Below are 16,420 nucleotides of genomic sequence, written 5' to 3'. Positions count from 1 at the left end.
GGGAGATCTCGGTAGAAAAGAGGAAGGAAAGACAGTTGAAGTGTGTGCCTATGAAAGCAAGAGCGAGGTGGCCCGAGGGAAGCAGGGCACTGTAGAGGTGCAGCCTTGGGGGCAAATGTGTCCTCAGCTGCCCACTTGGACTAGGTTCATCCTTTTATACGGGTGCCATCTTCTCCTCTGTAGAAAGTATTATTTACGGCATCTTGTTCTCATTCCAACCTTCTGAGATGCCTATTTTGGAAGAAATATGGTTACCAGTTTCTCCCAACTATTGAAGAAACCCATTCACTGCCACATACATGGGTCTTTGCAGTTTTGTATATTATCCAGAAATGTACTTTTTACCATTATTGGAATGTCTCCCTTTCACTCCCTTTCCTAAAGGCATGAAGCCTGCTCAGGGTGCTGCCATGTTAGGAAGCAGAGGCAAGTGGTTCTGAGGACAACTGATGTTGAGAGGCTGACTTTTTCTCCCAACAGCTTCTAATTCCTCTCGCTAGTGCTTTGTGTATGTTCTGTTTATTGGGGATGTAAAGTCCCATAGAGGGCTCTGGGGCCTATTCTGTGCATTGTGTAGCTCCTGGATGGCCAAAGATGGGGCTGAGGGAAAGGTTTCTTAAATACCAAGCAACACTTGGAGGATTTATACACAAATGAGTCAGAAATATGGAGATTAAATTTTCGCTGAGATGCACATGAATTAAGGAGAAAACTGTTTGAGGCAATTGAAAAAGAAATGCCACAAAACTTAAAGCATATGGAAAATAATACAAGATGTTGGAGAAATCTCAGAACGGATGGGGTTTGGCCTAACTAGTCCTTGGAGCCCCTCCTCTTTTCACAAAAATCTCATCATTTCAAGAAATTAACATGACCTTAGAGACTAGCTGAAAAGGGTCCATCTCTCCAGGTTTGACTGGCTCATCCCCAGTCTAACTGTTCAGATTTTAATTTTTCTTTTTTTTTTTTTTTTACCTTGTTCTGCGGTTCATGTCTAAATACTCGAAGATGTTTATATTGCATACATTCAGCTTTAATTGGCCCTTAAAAGAAGGTGTTGATTAGAATCTGCTCAACATCAACAGCTAGCTCACACAACATTCTGTAATTACTGTTTATTAATTTAGTTCAAGTGGCATAGTTGAAAGCCCTGTTCAGATGGGAGAAGTAAATTGTCACTGGTATTGAATATGTAAATGATGTGCATTGTAAATTTCCATAAAGAAATGTTTAAAGTTAAATGCTGTGCATATAAACCCTTCTGGTTTTATCTAACCTGGCCCTTGGATTTGAATCAGGTTTTTACACAGGAAGCAGAAGGCTCTAGAACCTGGTGGAGGTCCCCTGGGTGGGCCATTGCCTCAGGGTGGTACATCTCACCTTGAGTTTGTAAAATGAGATTTTGTAATCAAGTTTTGTTGTGTGTGTTCCCTTTTTCATGAAACAAGGCAACGCTAATGCACTCTCTTTATCCTTCTTCATAAAGCCCTTCCATGGAGTCCCCAGCAGATTTTCTAAGGCTGTTTAGCAATCCAGCAAATTCCCCTGCTTCCCCAAGGAAGCTTCTAGATGCTGTCAGGTGGCATGCTGAAAACAACAGCAACTGAAGACAGCTTTTCTTTAGCAAATAGCTGAAATAAATTCATATGGATGTGTGTGTGTGTGTGTGTGTGTGTGTTTTCTTCCCCCAAAATACCAAAAAAGATGGTAGAAACTGGGGCAAATTCTAAAGTCAGGACTGTTTCCTCGGGCCCAAACTTCTCTCTGGGAGCTATATTAAAGGCTCTGTGCAATTCTTCCCAGAACAGAGAGCATTTAATCTGGTTGGAATAAGTTTACGATATCAAAGATAGTCTTAGAGTCTTGCTGTAATAAGGTTGAATTAAGTGAAAATTTCCTTCAAGCATAAAGATGCAACCAAAACACTTTGCTTTCTTTCTGTACTAATGGTGCTTTGGGCAAATTACTTAATCTATCTGTTCCTTTCATTCCTTAGCTATAAAATGGAGAAGATAATAGTACCTACTTCACAGAGTACATGCAAAGATTAAATGAGATAATGCCCCTTAAGTGCTTAAAACAGGGCCTGTCCATAATGTAGGGACAATAAATGCTAACTATTATTTGTCCCTGTAAAAGTATTTACATGGTTACAACTGGACCCCCAAATGCTTTTATACATTTGTTAAGAGATTCCTTTTCTAGAAATTTCTGATTGTTTTGGGAGAGTCTGAAATTTACAGCTAATCAGAAAAGATGGTTTTAAAAAATTAGAGAAGAAAATCAAGGGGTTTTGTAATCATGAAAATTCAATTATAATTTTTTTTTTCTCCTAAAGGTTGAAAATAGTAGTTGAGGCAAAAAGTACATCTGGCTCTTCTGTCACCAAAGCCCACACATGCCCATTTGGGGGGCTTTCTGGCTTTGTACAAGGTTTTCAGCCCAGATGTTGGATGTTTTCAATTTTGTAGAATCTGACTATAAATGAACTAAAAAAAAAAAAAAAAAAAAAAATGGCCCAACTGTTACTGGGACTAATTATGATTAGTTCCAAAGAGATTGTGCATGCTTTCACTTTTCCTTTATGAAATGTTCCTGAACAAAGCTTTCTGATGGAATAATCCTTTCAGAGGATAGCTGACATTTTCCGTAATAATAATCCTACCTCAGGTCCATAGAGAGGAAGTAATGGGAAGGCAAAGTGCTTTGGAGATGCCAGCTCGTGTATTTCCATGACCTTTCTCTGTTGTGGGTGGTAGGAATGACTCTCCCTATTTTACAGATGTTGAAACTGAGGCACTGAGACCTAAAAGCAGGAGCATAAACATTCTAGAGCAAGTCACTGATAGAACCGGGAAGCCTACAGTCTTAAAATCTGACTGGACTGAATCCAATCGAGTTAGGAGCCATCTGCTTCCCTGATGACTCAGTGGTAAAGAATCTGCCTGCAATACATAAGACTCAGGAGACATGGGTTTGATCCCTGGGTCAGCAAGATCCCCTGGATGAGGGCACGGCCACCCACTCCAGTATTCTTGCCTGGAGAATCCCATGGATAGAGGAACCCAGTGGACTACAGTTCATGGGGTTGCAAAGAGTCAACTTATCACGCACACACGTACTGAGGACACAGATGTTAATGAGAGCTCTTGTCAACCAGGTGAGCCTACCTTGATGGCTTGGATGTGTTTCAGCTAAGGTGTCTGTTTATGGCTATAAAGTAAATTTCATTTTCCTATCAATGTTTGTTGAAAAATTAGACCAATGGGCCCCCAAATTGCTCCCTTAAGTAGAGCTGAACATTTTTGACATGGGAGAGCTGAAAGTGGTTGCCCAGGCTCAGGCTGTTTTTAATCATTACTATTTCCACCCTGTTCCCATCTTATTAGTGTTTTGAGAAGTTGAGAAGAAAAATAGTACAGAGCTGAGAGGACATCTGTAGTCCTTCCCACCTCTGGTGCTCACTCTGAGCAATCTTTCTTCAGGTCACTGGGAGCTCTGCCCAGCCAGGGGCCCCTAGTGTGGATTCTTAATACCCTTGGAATCTGGCTTTGCATCTCCTGGGGTGACCCCAAGCTGTATTCTCACAGACTGTAAATAAGTGACATATCTTCCATTTGGTTTAGTTTCTGAAAATATTTTATTAATCGAATTGCCCATTAATGCCTTCATTGCCTGTCAGGCACAGACAAAAGGAGGTGACAAAGGGTGAGCAGAGAGAAGACTGGTGGACTCTCCCCTCAGGAAGATGGGGGCTCATGGTGGGTGGGGGATGGTAGACAGAAGCAAACCAACTGTCACACAGGGGGTATACTGTCATGAGGCGATGACAGATAGAATGGATATCTAATCTTGTCCTGTGGGGGATCTTAGGAGGAGTTTTGAAGAATGGATATAAATTAGCCAGGAGAAAAGGCAGTGAGATGCTATTTCACACAGAAGGCAGCTAGGGTGTGCAAAGGTGTGGGGATTGAGAGAGCTTGGCCTCCAGGGCACAGTGTGGAGCGAGCAGTACTGTGTGGCTCTCATATAGGCTGCTCACCCTCACCCAAGTTGTCTACTGGCTATGCAGGTGATGAAGGGTGGAAGCCAGACTCAGAAAGCTGCTTTATGCCAATTGGTTATACAATTGGTTTCCTACTTTACTGATGGAGTAAATCTGTGTACATTTATGTGTTTATGGGTCAGAAGAACAGAACCAATAGTGTGTGCGTGTGTGTGTGGTGTGTGTGTGTGCATGTGTATTTTAAGGAACTGGCTTATATGATTTGTTATTATGGAGGCTGGAAAGTTCAAAATCTGCAGGGTCAGCCAGCAGGCTGGAAACCAGGGAAGAGTCAATTCAGCAACTTAAGGGCCATCTGTTCATAGAATTCCCTCTTGGTCAGGAGAAGTCAGTCTTTTGTTTTCTTCAGGCCTTCAACTGATTGGATAAGGCCTGCGCACATTATAGAGGGCAAGCTACTTTGCTCAAAATCCACTGATTTTAATATTAATGTCATTCCAAAACATTCTTATGAAAACATGCAGAATAATGTTTGACCGTATTTCTGACCACCATGGATCAACCAATTTGACACACATCACAAAGGGAATGTGTGTATTCACATGGGTATAATATGCCTATACCCCATCTATTTTTCATAGAACTCCATTCATGTATGCTTTCTCTGTGTGTGCTTAGTCAGTTGTGTCCAACTCTTTGCAATCCCATGGACTGTAGCCCAACAGGCTCCTCTGTCCATGGGATTTCCCAGGCAAGAATACTGGAGTGGGTTGCCATTTCCTTCTCCAGGGGATCTTCCTGACCCAGGGATCAAACTCAAGTCTCCTGCCTTTCAGGCAGACTCTTTACCATCTGAGCCACCAGAGAAGCCCTATGCATTCTTTGAAAATTACTGAGTCCTTACAATGTGCCAGGCCCTGGAAATCCCAATGTGAGCAAGATAGACCAGTTGCTGACCTCATGGAGATTTTTAGTGAAGCAGGGATTAGCAAATTATGATCCACGGCCAAATCTGGCCCACAGCCTGTTTGTAAGTGAAGATTTATTGGAACACAACCATGTTCACTTATTTATGCTTGTTTATGGCTACATTATGCTACAGTGGCAGAGTTAAGAAGTTAAGACACTTAAGACAGAGACCATATGGGCTACAGGTTCTAAAATATTTACTGCCTAGCTTTCTATAGAAAGTTGAACAATCCCTGTATTGTAGGGTATAGATTACAAGGAAATAGACATCAAATGTGACGTCAGGTAGTCAATGAATGATTTGAAGCAGAATCAAGCAGGACAAAGGGGTAGAGTGATGTATGTGCTATTTTTGACCTGATGATGAGGGATGGTCTCTCTGTAGGGATGACATCTGAGCAGGGATCTTAGGGAAGGAAGGGACAGCCAAGGGGATACTCTGGGGAAGAGTGTCCCAGGCAGAAGGCACAGTGAGTGCCTGGCATTCTTGAGGATCTAGAGACTGAGGAATACCAGGGCTGATCACCTGCAAATTTTTCTCTCCTCTGGCACATCCAGGATGGTTTGTGTCTTACTGAAACTGGTTAAGAAATTAGCTTCTTGAAAAGCATGTTTGAGGTTATGGTTCTGAAACACTGGACTCCAAGTCATCATAGCTTCCTTATGAGTCTCTCAAAGCCAGATGGGATCAGATGATTCCATGTTACTCTCTTTTCCTTGAATTTCTACCATTGCAGAGTCCACATGCAAATGCCTCAGCCAGGCAATCCAAACCCTCAGAAAGTGAAGTCACTGTGAAGTTGTTCAGTCGTGTCTGACTCTTTGCGACCACATGGACTGTAGCCTATCAGGCTCCTCCGTCCATGGGATTTTCCAGGCAAGAGTGCTGGAGTGGATTGCCATTTCCTTCTCCAGGGGATCTTCCAGATCCAGGAATCGAACCCGGGTCTCCTGCATTGCAGGCAGATGCTTTACCATCTGAGCCACCAGGGAAGCCCCAAAACCCTCAGAGGTCAATCCTTACTCCAGTCTACCTTTCTGACATGCTTTCATAGTGTCTCCCCACTGCAGGTCCCCTCTCACACTATCCTCACGTGGCCGTCACACCAGGGTCCTACATTGCCCCTTCCCTCAACTCACTTACCATCCTCTGGCTCACGCTGTCCTCTGGCAATGCCTCACCTCCACTTTTCTTGCTCTCTCTCCGCTTCTCTCCCCCTCTTCCTCCTTCTTTCCCCATACATCTAAGTATCTCCCTCCCACTCACTGCTTGCTGTTTGAATCTCATGACCGAGCTGAAGGTGCTCGTCTCATCTTGGTTTATGCATCTGTCTCTATTCCAACAGCCTTTGAGGCCCAGAAAGCAGAAGTGCAGTGGGAATAACATAGTTTTTCTTTGCATAAGTGACTTACCAGTAACTTGTTTATACTTGGTACTCTGCAAGCACCTGGATAATATGGTTGTGCATCAGATATAAACTTGGCTCATAGGGTAATGGGGGAGAAAAACACAGATACAAATGTGTATAGTACAAGATAGATGTTTGAAGAAAGTGCTCCAGAAGCAGGGAGAGTGTGACTGGCTCTGCCTGGAGGAATCAGGGAAGCTTCCTTGAGGAGGTGACATTTTAGGAAGGTCTAGGCAGAAGAAGGGGCTTCCCAGGTGGTACTAGTGGTAAAGAAACTGCCTGCCAATGGAAGAGATGTAAGAGACGTTGGTTCAATCCCTGGGTTGGGAAGATCCCCTGGAGGAGGGCATGACAACCCACTCCAGTATTCTTGCCTGGAGAATCCCATGGACAGAGGAGGCTGGGGGGCTATGATCCATAGGGTTGCAAAGAGTTGGACATGACTGAAGTGACTCAGGAGCAGCAGCAACAAGCAGAAGAAAGGAAGGGGAATGCTGTTCAGGAGGAACAACTTGTGCTGAAACTGAAAAGGAGCTGTGCTTATTGAAGGCTTGAGGAGAAGTTCTAAGTGGTGAAGCCAGGAGAGAGTGAGAGTCAATGGGGGTGGTAGGAAGGATGCAGGGCTCATAAAGTCCTGATGGAGGTGGGCAAGCATGAAAATAAACATTACTTTTATCTTTGTATCTCCCTCACTAAGTCTGGTGCCTTTGATAGAGCTGTGAACACTTGGTGCTAAGTCGCTTCAGTCGTGTCCGACTCTGTGTGACCCCATAGACGGCAGCCCACCAGGCTCCCCCGTCCCTGGGATTCTCCAGGCAAGAACACTGGAGTGGGTTGCCATTTCCTTCTCCAGTGCAGGAAAGTGAAAAGTGAAAGGGAAGTCGTTCAGTCCTGTTCGACTCTTTGCGACCCTATAGACTGCAGCCTACCAGGCTCCTCCGTCCGTGGGAGTTTCCAGGCAAGAGTACTGGAGTGGGGTGCCATCGCTTTCTCTGTTTCCTTAATTTGAACTAAGCAAGTTAAATTTCAGTATATATCCTGAGACTCATTTGAACGTGGTATGCCAATAATTTTTGTAGTGCAATACACATTACATGTCCTGATTGTGTCAAATACACATTACACCGCATCATACATCACCCCATTTTCTTTTTTATTTAAATTGAGTAATTTATTTTAATTGGAGTATAATTGCTTTACAATATTGTGGTGGTTTTTGCAATACATTGACATCAATCAGCCACATCACCCCATTTTCTTAAGCTTATGGCCTCAGCAGGTATCTCTCAACCTCTTGATCCTGGCTGTGGCTTCCTTGATGGGACCAATGTATTCAATACACAACAAAAACTTATTCTCTGTTAAAGTTATGTTCTGTGCTTGAGTAATGAGAAATGTTAAAGACAGTGGACCTACCCAACATTTTACTTTTATAGAACTCTTGCTGGATAATAATAAAGACAGGACAAGTGCGTGCGACAAGATTTCCTTCAGTAGGGACTAAAGAAACAATAACCAATGATCAGTTAGTGTCAATATTTAATTCCTAAATGAGATGAACATGATCTAATAGCAACTTGATATCCTGCCCAAATAACCCCAGCCAGACTTTTTTTTTTTTTTTTTTTTTTAATGAAGCTGTCCATGAGTTCTTGGCAGGAAGCTCCTGCCATCTTAAAGATAAGTTTGTTCTCTATTAGGTCAATGAGGACTGAACTAAGTGTTTTATTCTACTTGGGTCTTCACATGATAAAAGCTTAACAACTTTGAAGGAGCTATTACAAGCGAATGTCTAAAAGAAATACCCATTTGGAAAGTCTATAATTATGCACTTCTATAATAGTGTGTAAAGGGATCATGGTTCCCATCAAGGGTTATTGTGTAAATAGTGAGTTCTTAAGTCAGTAACTACTTATTTCCATGATGATCGGTAATGGTAATAAAAGAACCATCACAAGCTGCTGAGCAGAACTTATTCAGATCTGAGCTGGAACTCATAAGGTGCTGAGGTCTGTTTTCCACTCAGACACGAAAAGCATCGCAGCAACTTGGAGGGAAGGGAAGGTGATATCTTTCTATCAAGCCAGGGGACACTAATGAGTTCCAAAGGCCCCTGCAAGTGATTTAGGTTCAAAGTGCTTGGACTGGCACTGCCTGGAGGACATCTGCCTTCCACTACCGAGTCTCCACCCTCCTTTCTTCTGATAAAAGGCTCATCCCTTCGGAATCTTCCCCTCCCACATTCCTTGTGACTCTGGTAGGGCTGTCAATCAAGTGGCCAGGATTTCCCCACCACCAAGTGATTGAAGCAGCACTCTAAAGAGTCCTTTGGGGATTTGACATGATTTCTGAGAAACAGACATGTTTTTTCAGGATGTCTTGGTAAAGATAAGTATAAACTTAGAGCAACTGGTGTCTTTCTTACAGGTATTAAAATCGGGTCGAAAGGAAAGTAAAGCCAACACAGAATAAGGTTGAAGTAAGAGATGGTGAAAAAGACAGATTTCTGACCATCTTGTTTCAACACCTGGTCTCAGGTGAGCTGGGTCTGAAGCTAGACCATACCTTGAACTTACCAGTTACATGAGGGGTGGATTTCTTGCTTTATGCTTATGTGGTTTGAGTTGGGTTTCATATTGCCATCACTGTTGCGCTACCTGCTATGAAGTACCCTATTTGTGATTTAAAATTCCTTGTGTGTGTATCAGAAGATGTATATTTGCATACTGGGACACATGAGCCTAACTGGTAGACTTCTGCTATCAACAGTCCCAGTACCAATTATGGAAGAAGTTGAAACTGAAGATTTGACTTTATTTGGGCAATGACTCCTCCATTAGCAGAAATGAGCAAGAGTCGCGAGTCTGCCCTTGGTTGACAATCCCAGGACATGATACCCCTTCCCATATTTTTCCTTTCACTCTTTCTGTCAATCTTTGTCAAGTGGTTGAAGTTTCTCCCTTTTTAACTTTAAACCAGATGCTCTTTTACAAAACGTTTTGCTTAAATATTTAGTATTTTCACACTTGGGGAGCCGTACTCCCACAGCCCTGGTTATGGCTGAGAGAGACCACTCGCCACATAAGTCTGTCCTTTCCATGAAGCCTCCAAGAGGATGGCAAACTGTAGTTTTAGTTGTCTAAATATTTATAGTTGAAAAGGAGGCTTTATAACAGAGTGAATGAAAATGCGAGATTTTGGCAAAGCCCCTGAAAGGTGTTCAGCAGGGTAAGTTAGGGATCACAAAGTCACTAGGAGTTGAGAGTGCCCCAGTGAGGCTGCAACCTGATGATTCAGTAGCCAGATGCAGAGAGTTAAGAATTCAAGAACCAGGGTGGAGCTTTTTGGAAATGTGGTTGCACTGGGTGCCCAGGGGAACCTCAGGGTCAGGGTTCAAGAATCAGGAATTGAATGACACTTGTCCCAAGTATTGGTTCCAGGCTTCTCTTGGATTGTCATACTTTCATTTTGCGTGATCTCTGTTTTGGAGTTTCTCAGCAACCACCAGCCACGGCTAGCAATGGGCACATATCTCTTAATCTTGCTCCAGATTTGGAAAACCTTAATTGGTGGAGTGAGAAAGGCAGCTGAGAGTAGGGGAGAGTGCCTGTTTCTATAATGAGAATTGATATCTTTAGTTGTAGGACTTCTTGAGTGTGTCTGTGGTCTAAAGGAATGAGATAGTTATCATCGGATAATAAAGGAGTTGTAACAGAAATATACAATAGAAAAAATAAAGTTGAATAATGGATGATAAATCTAGAGGAAAGAATAGATGACACAGGTTAAAAAAAGAAAAAGAAAAGATGCCCAGAGGAGGGGAAGAGCGGGAGGGGAACCAGCAAAGGGTACACAAGGGCAAGTTGAAGAAGCTTGAAGACGTTGTTCATGTCTATATGACTCATCTGATTCCCCTGGTATGTACATGTCAATCACTTCAAGCATTTTTGAGGACTATTCCATAATCCTTTCATGGGTATGCATCCAATGTCTTTTTTTTCAAAAGAGGACTATACAATTTTTTGCTTCACGTCTACTTTAAAATGTTCTCTGAATAGGGGACTTGAGCTGAGATTTAGGTGATTTTACAAGCAAATCTCAAACAAATTTTTTTCACTTGCATTTGGGAATCTTAAATCATTTGGGCAGGAAATCAGATACGTAGTACATTGGAGAATAGAGCATAAAGGAACAGAGCTGTTCAACAGAGTTGATTCTGTTCTTATTGATTTACAAGTTTAATTTCCATCAAAATAGCAGAATGAGAAAACCTGAGACATTTCCAGTGGTTTCTGAGAGGCCCAGGATTTGACTTGGCTGGCAGAACAATTCAAATTACTCAGGACTCCTCATTTGTGTCTAAAATTTGGGAAATGGTGCTGTCTCCATGGCTTTCCACTCCCTTAGCCTGCTTGATAATGGTTTCATCAGCCCCCTTTATCAACCAATGCCATCTCTCCCCATCCTCCACCTCCAGTGTTTCCCAGATGACTACTTCCTTCATTTTTTCTTTCCTGCCCTTAGTTCATCTCTGTTTGGGTCACAGGAGCACTAGAAACTGGGGGAATTTCTCCCAAGGGGTATTGTGTACCAGTTTCAGCCTCTGTAAGTGTATGGCCATGCTGCTTAAAAAAATTTCTGTTTTCTTAGCATGGATTTATAAGGCTAAGATCCAAACCATTCAGAACTTTAAAGATACCATCATAAATATGAGGATTTGATACACACATCTTTTAGAAAAGCAAGGGGGGCAGTGATAAACATAAACTGATTCCTTAATCATTTACTCTTAGACATCCTAAATCCCTTTTACATTTTAGTGGAAAGTTTATTTTTCATTTGATAGCTTAATAAATGGTATTGTTGTATCCTGCATAATGATCACCACAATTCAAAAGCTGGAGGAATGAAAGCAATTGTCAGTCTACTTGTTTTGAATATCAGTTTTACTCTGGGTAAAACATAGACATGCTATCTGTTCAAGTCCTGGTGGAGCTGCTCCCCTTCCTCAAGGGGTTATCACATAGTATCAGAGATCTCAATCTTGAAGACTATGGGCTGTAGAGTAATTAGGCTTCAGTGCCTTCAGGAGTGTTTTTTGTTTTTTTTTTTTCTTTTAAAAAAATGTCTCGGCTGAAGTATCTGTTGCTTCTGATGTTGCTATCTTAGGCCAATTGGGAAGTGAAGTTTCAAACACAATGGCTCCTTTGAATTTCTCTGCAAGAGGCAGAACATTCCCAGCCTCAAGATTCCAGAAAAAAGCAAATCACCTCCAACTTGAAGAAAGAGTCTTCCTCCTCCCTACCCTATGCCTCGACCTCTGAACCCAGCCAAGTCCTGCAATTTCTTAGGAAATCATTTGGTTTTGAAGCGTGGCATTTGAGGGTGAAAGGGGAGAGAGCTTATAGGAATTTGAACCTGTTTTCACAATTCCAGTTGGGATATTGGAGAAAATTTCTACGACAATGAAACTGCCAATAACTTTATTAGATTTTCATTTCTAAAGCAGAACTAAGTATGTGCAGTCAGTCAATGACTCTGGCCAAAAAAATATGCATGATTAGGTCATTAAAGAGTGTCGCTTCCCTTAACTGAGGAGTTCCAAATGCTGGCCTTCAATGAAAGTTCTAGTTTCAGTCTCAAAAGTTTTCAAACATTTTTGGTATAATGATCTGACAAGTCTGAGACTGGGGAAAAAAAAAAAAAATGAAGTGCTGAGTCATTGTCCTTTCCTTGGATGTTGGTTTTTCTAAGAAAAACAAATTAAAGTTGATCAATTTCTGAAGTTTTAGGCTAGTACAGTTTTGAAAGCAAGGCTGTTTTTATCAATACCTGACAGCAAAGCCAGATGGAACATAAATAAGAAATGTCTTCTGTGCTTTCTTCTCCTCTCTGCCCAGATCCTCTTTAGAATATAATTTAACTTAGAACATGTGTAGATTAGATCAGGGAAAATGTGGATGGGGACAGTAGATTGGAGTTTTTCTTGTGGTTTTTTGTTTACTTATTGGTTTTCCTACGAGCTGTTTTAGGGTTGGGGGAGGAGGCTGTGCATTTTGTAGATGGATTTGTGTTCTGGGCCTTCTTTTATTATCTTTAAAATTAGATTCTTCTTAGTTATTCAAGACTACATTATCCCATTTGCAGACTATCTGGGAGTTTTGTTTCTTCCCTTTCCTCTCTCCTATTGCCTCTGTTTTGACAATTTCCTCACTCTGCTGACATCCACAAAATTGACCATAAAAGGAGAAGGGAAACATCCAGTCAGTTTTGTTTGTTAATTGCTCTGGTACAATTTGTTCAGAAAGAAACTAAAATACAGACTGAACTGGAATTTGAAGATTATCTGTGAATTGAATCTTTCCAGTCTTTCTTTAGGCCTCATTTGTACAGATAATCGAGGGCTGGCAGAACTTCTGAGAAGTATCTCTTGAGGGAGATCAAACACTTCTCAAAACCCAACTCGCTCTGAAATGGCAAATTTTTTCATTCTCATGGGAAAGTCATTGCCTAGAGAAGCAAATGGACAGAGGTGCTGAGAGAGAGAGAATTCCTCTGGTCTCATCTACCCTCTGATGAGACAGATGCAATAAAGCCTGACTAGGCTGGTGATTGGTTCTGGCCTAAACCTGTGCATAATGTGTGTGCACATGCGTGCACTCTTGTGTAATATTTGAATCACCTCAAGGCTAGATGCCAGGACAGAGACATGGAGGTCAATGTGAGCTGCAGCTTTCTCCTTCAGAGCGAGAACTGTCCCCAAGTCAGGGTCCCTGACTCTCCCCTCTTGAGTTCAGGGGCTGCTCTTCCAACTGACCACCCAGTGGTGTGGAACTAATGATATTAACTCTTTGGCATCAGCGCTTGCGAGTTTTCTCCACTAATTGGTAATGCAAAACCCATTAGTGATTAGTGTAGGGACACCTCGGAGTCCAGATGTCAGAAGGTTAATGACAAATTGAGTACAGTAATGGCCTAGTACCCTCCCGGGATTAATCCAGAGGCTATGAAAACCCACGATGCTCAAGTTCCTTATATAAAATGTTATAATATTTGCTTATAACCTATACATACTCGAGTATACATTAAATCATCTCTAGATTATTTGTAACATCTAATGCAATGTAAATGCTATGTGAATTGTTACCTGCAGGAGGCAAATTCAAATTTTGCTTTTCGGAACTTTCTGAAATTCTTTTTTCAGAATTTTTTTGATCTGAGGTTGGTTGAGTTTGCTGATACGAAATATGTAGATGTAAAGGAATGACTGCGCTGTATTTTGCTGGGGGATTAAAGTTTTTCAGGTGGGTGATATCTTTTTCTCCTTTTTGCCAGCAACTAAGAGGGGATGACAGAGGATGAGATGGCTGGATGGCATCACTGACTCGATGGACATGAGCCTGAGTGAACTCCGGGAGTTGGTGAGGGACAGGGAGGCCTGGCGTGCTGCGATTCATGGGGTCGCAAAGAGTCGGACACTACTGAGCGACTGATCTGATCTGATCTGAAGATTGAACATTAAGCTATTGGCCTCCAGGAGCTGACCGTAAGTCTGGTTGGGTTATCTGGAAGATCAGAAAATTTTTGCCACCAAATACAAACAAACACCATCTAGAACTATCCTTCATTGTTTAGAAATGGAGATGGCTCCCATGGGTCACATAAAAAGTAAATTTAATTGCCCAATAACTGCAAGAGTTTTGTCTGCAAATATATTTGTTAATTAAATTTTTTTTTCCATATTTAGGATCCTGGAAATGAATAAGAGGGAAATTTATTGGAGAACTTTATTTGGACTGGAGGACACATTTGTGCAAGTGCATTCCTTATTAATAGGTCTTTGTTCTTGCTGTAACCCTCAGCCAGGTATTTTGAGAGGCATTCTCATTTTCTTCTAAGTCATATCAGCATAGTAATCACTTGGCTGAAAACCAGCTGCCATTTGCATGTTTAATAAAAATATAACACCAATACCATATTCAAAACTATTTTTCCTTTTAGACTAAGACTTCAAGATAACCTAGTTCCCTCTATCTACCATAAATGCTGTTTACCCTGGGTTTGTCTTTAAAATAGGGAGATAATCCTAAAACAGTTTGATTACTCTTTCCTTACCCTATCAGTCACAAACCATCTCTCTTAATTATAGTGTAAGGACATTTACATAACCAGGGGGAGGGTCCTATAACCACATTTCTATTATGCGTGGCACTTGTGTGAAAGGATATTATATTCATGTGCATTAGAGATTGCTTATAAAAGATCAAGACAATAATAGCCGATCAGACGATAAAGGTCTCTTTTCTCCTCCCAGACAGGCTGTCTCTGGCAGAAGAATACACTTCATCAAAAGTGTCTGCAGGTTGTCAAACTCAGGGAGGTTTGGGGACCCTCTGAGGCTGTCATGGTCAACAAGAAGATTTTCTGTCGGGCTTTGCCATCACTCACCCCGAGGAAATAATCACTCACTACATTCTGCATGTTCTCATGATAGAGCTCTCCATTTGAGAGAAAAGAGCCATTTTATCAAAGGACAATATAGCCCTTCTCTGGGTCCACGTAGCTTCCATTATCAGACCATAATAAATCATATTTATGTTCTCAGTTAATAAGACTGATTACAACGCAGGTTTCAGACGTGGGAAAAGCAAAGCAGGTTGAAAAGATGTTTTAATGAAAATATGATAAGAAAACAGCTTCTTGTGAACATTCAGTGCTATTATTTGTAATGATTACAGACAATTTTTGATGCATCTTTAGCAATGGTTTAAGCTGCATAAATTGGCTCACTGGTAGATAAGTAAAAATAATAAGGAAAAAAATCATGAAATCATCTTATGTTGTCTAGAATCATTATGTACATAACAAGTGCAAAATGAGTCTAATGTATATGCTGGGGATGGAGGGAAAACAGATTGCTCAGGAAAAGCATGGTTTGGGTATTATTCAAAATGATTTAGAAATTTTTTCCTCATCTCACTTATTAAAGGTGTGTGTGCTCTGAAATTTGGGGGTGCCAGATATTAATTTCATCTTGTAAATGAATCAACTCTACCTCTTTTATTCAATCTCAACGTTGTTTTCCCCTTTCTTTCTTTTTTTTCCCCTCCATGGAGCTCAGTACAGAGACATATATTTCCTAACCAGTGTTTGGACGCAATTGCCATTAGTGCTAAGTGCCTACTTGGGAGGAAAACAGACCCCAAAGTTTAATATTGAAAGGTACCTTATTAAAAAGGTCTGGACATTTTTACCTTCCATGAGTTCAATTACACTGAAGTACCAACTTTCTAAATTAGTACAAAAAAGAAAAAAATCAGATAAAATATTGAAATAGATTTAGTCATTAACTGTGTAATACAGAAAAGTATCTGATAGCTGAGGACTTATTTGTTCCTACTAATTTACTGGTTTGGTCGTATAACAAATAACAATTCCAGGTTAGCTCCCAGCACTTAGAGCACTTCTTTCCACTGTTTGTTCACAGCTTTGATGAGAATTTTGTTAGCCTTGGCTTTTGGGTTAATAAAAAGACAATGAGGCTTCTTACATCCACTGTTACTCTGAAAAGTGATATTCTGAAACCTCTGATGAGCCAACTGAGCACCATGGATTTATCAAGTGGTTGGGACATCTTCTTTATTTGTGGGTAGAGGGGATTGGCAGGCCTCATGTGGTACACATTGGTGAGTCTTTCAAAACAGCCATTGTTATGAACCACGAAAGCGAACATCCTCCATAATGAAGCTGTCCCGGCTAGAACTGCTGGAAAGGCCTCATATTGATGGCACTGCAGACTCTTTTTACTAAAAGCAAACTTAACAGAGTCCCTATTTTATTCAGAGATGCTTGGATTGTGTTTTTTCTAAGCCAGTTCACACTAATGTTAGATATTGTGACAGTTGATAATGTCAATGAAGTCTAAGAGATTAATTTCCCAAGGCATGAGAAAAACTCACAGGGAAAAATGTATGATTTTAATTGGTACAGGTGGGGGCATACACTTGTGGATGTAAATGTGTGCCTAGGCAGGGGT

General features: G+C 41.3%; 1 long non-coding RNA gene across 7 annotated transcripts in view; it reads left to right on the top strand.

The window, feature by feature from the left end:
• The window catches only part of LOC129655180 (uncharacterized), a 60,533-nt gene extending 45,143 nt beyond the window's left edge, over positions 1-15,390 (top strand). For 6 of the 7 annotated variants that reach the window (XR_008715804.1, XR_008715799.1, XR_008715805.1 and 3 more), the window contains exons 2-5: positions 8,812-8,921; positions 13,720-13,930; positions 14,132-14,250; positions 14,699-15,390. This is a non-coding gene — a long non-coding RNA (uncharacterized LOC129655180). Of the gene's footprint in view, positions 1-2,782; positions 3,161-8,811; positions 8,922-13,719; positions 13,931-14,131; positions 14,251-14,698 lie in introns of all 7 variants that reach the window. The other variant, XR_008715800.1, reaches the window with a different exon arrangement.
• Positions 15,391-16,420: the final 1,030 nt, after the last annotated feature.

The sequence above is a fragment of the Bubalus kerabau genome, chromosome 6 (assembly GCF_029407905.1).
Source record: "Bubalus kerabau isolate K-KA32 ecotype Philippines breed swamp buffalo chromosome 6, PCC_UOA_SB_1v2, whole genome shotgun sequence".
NCBI classification, from domain to species: domain Eukaryota; kingdom Metazoa; phylum Chordata; class Mammalia; order Artiodactyla; family Bovidae; genus Bubalus; species Bubalus kerabau.
Note: the sequence above shows the minus strand (reverse complement) of the source record. Positions and strands in the feature narration are given on the sequence as shown.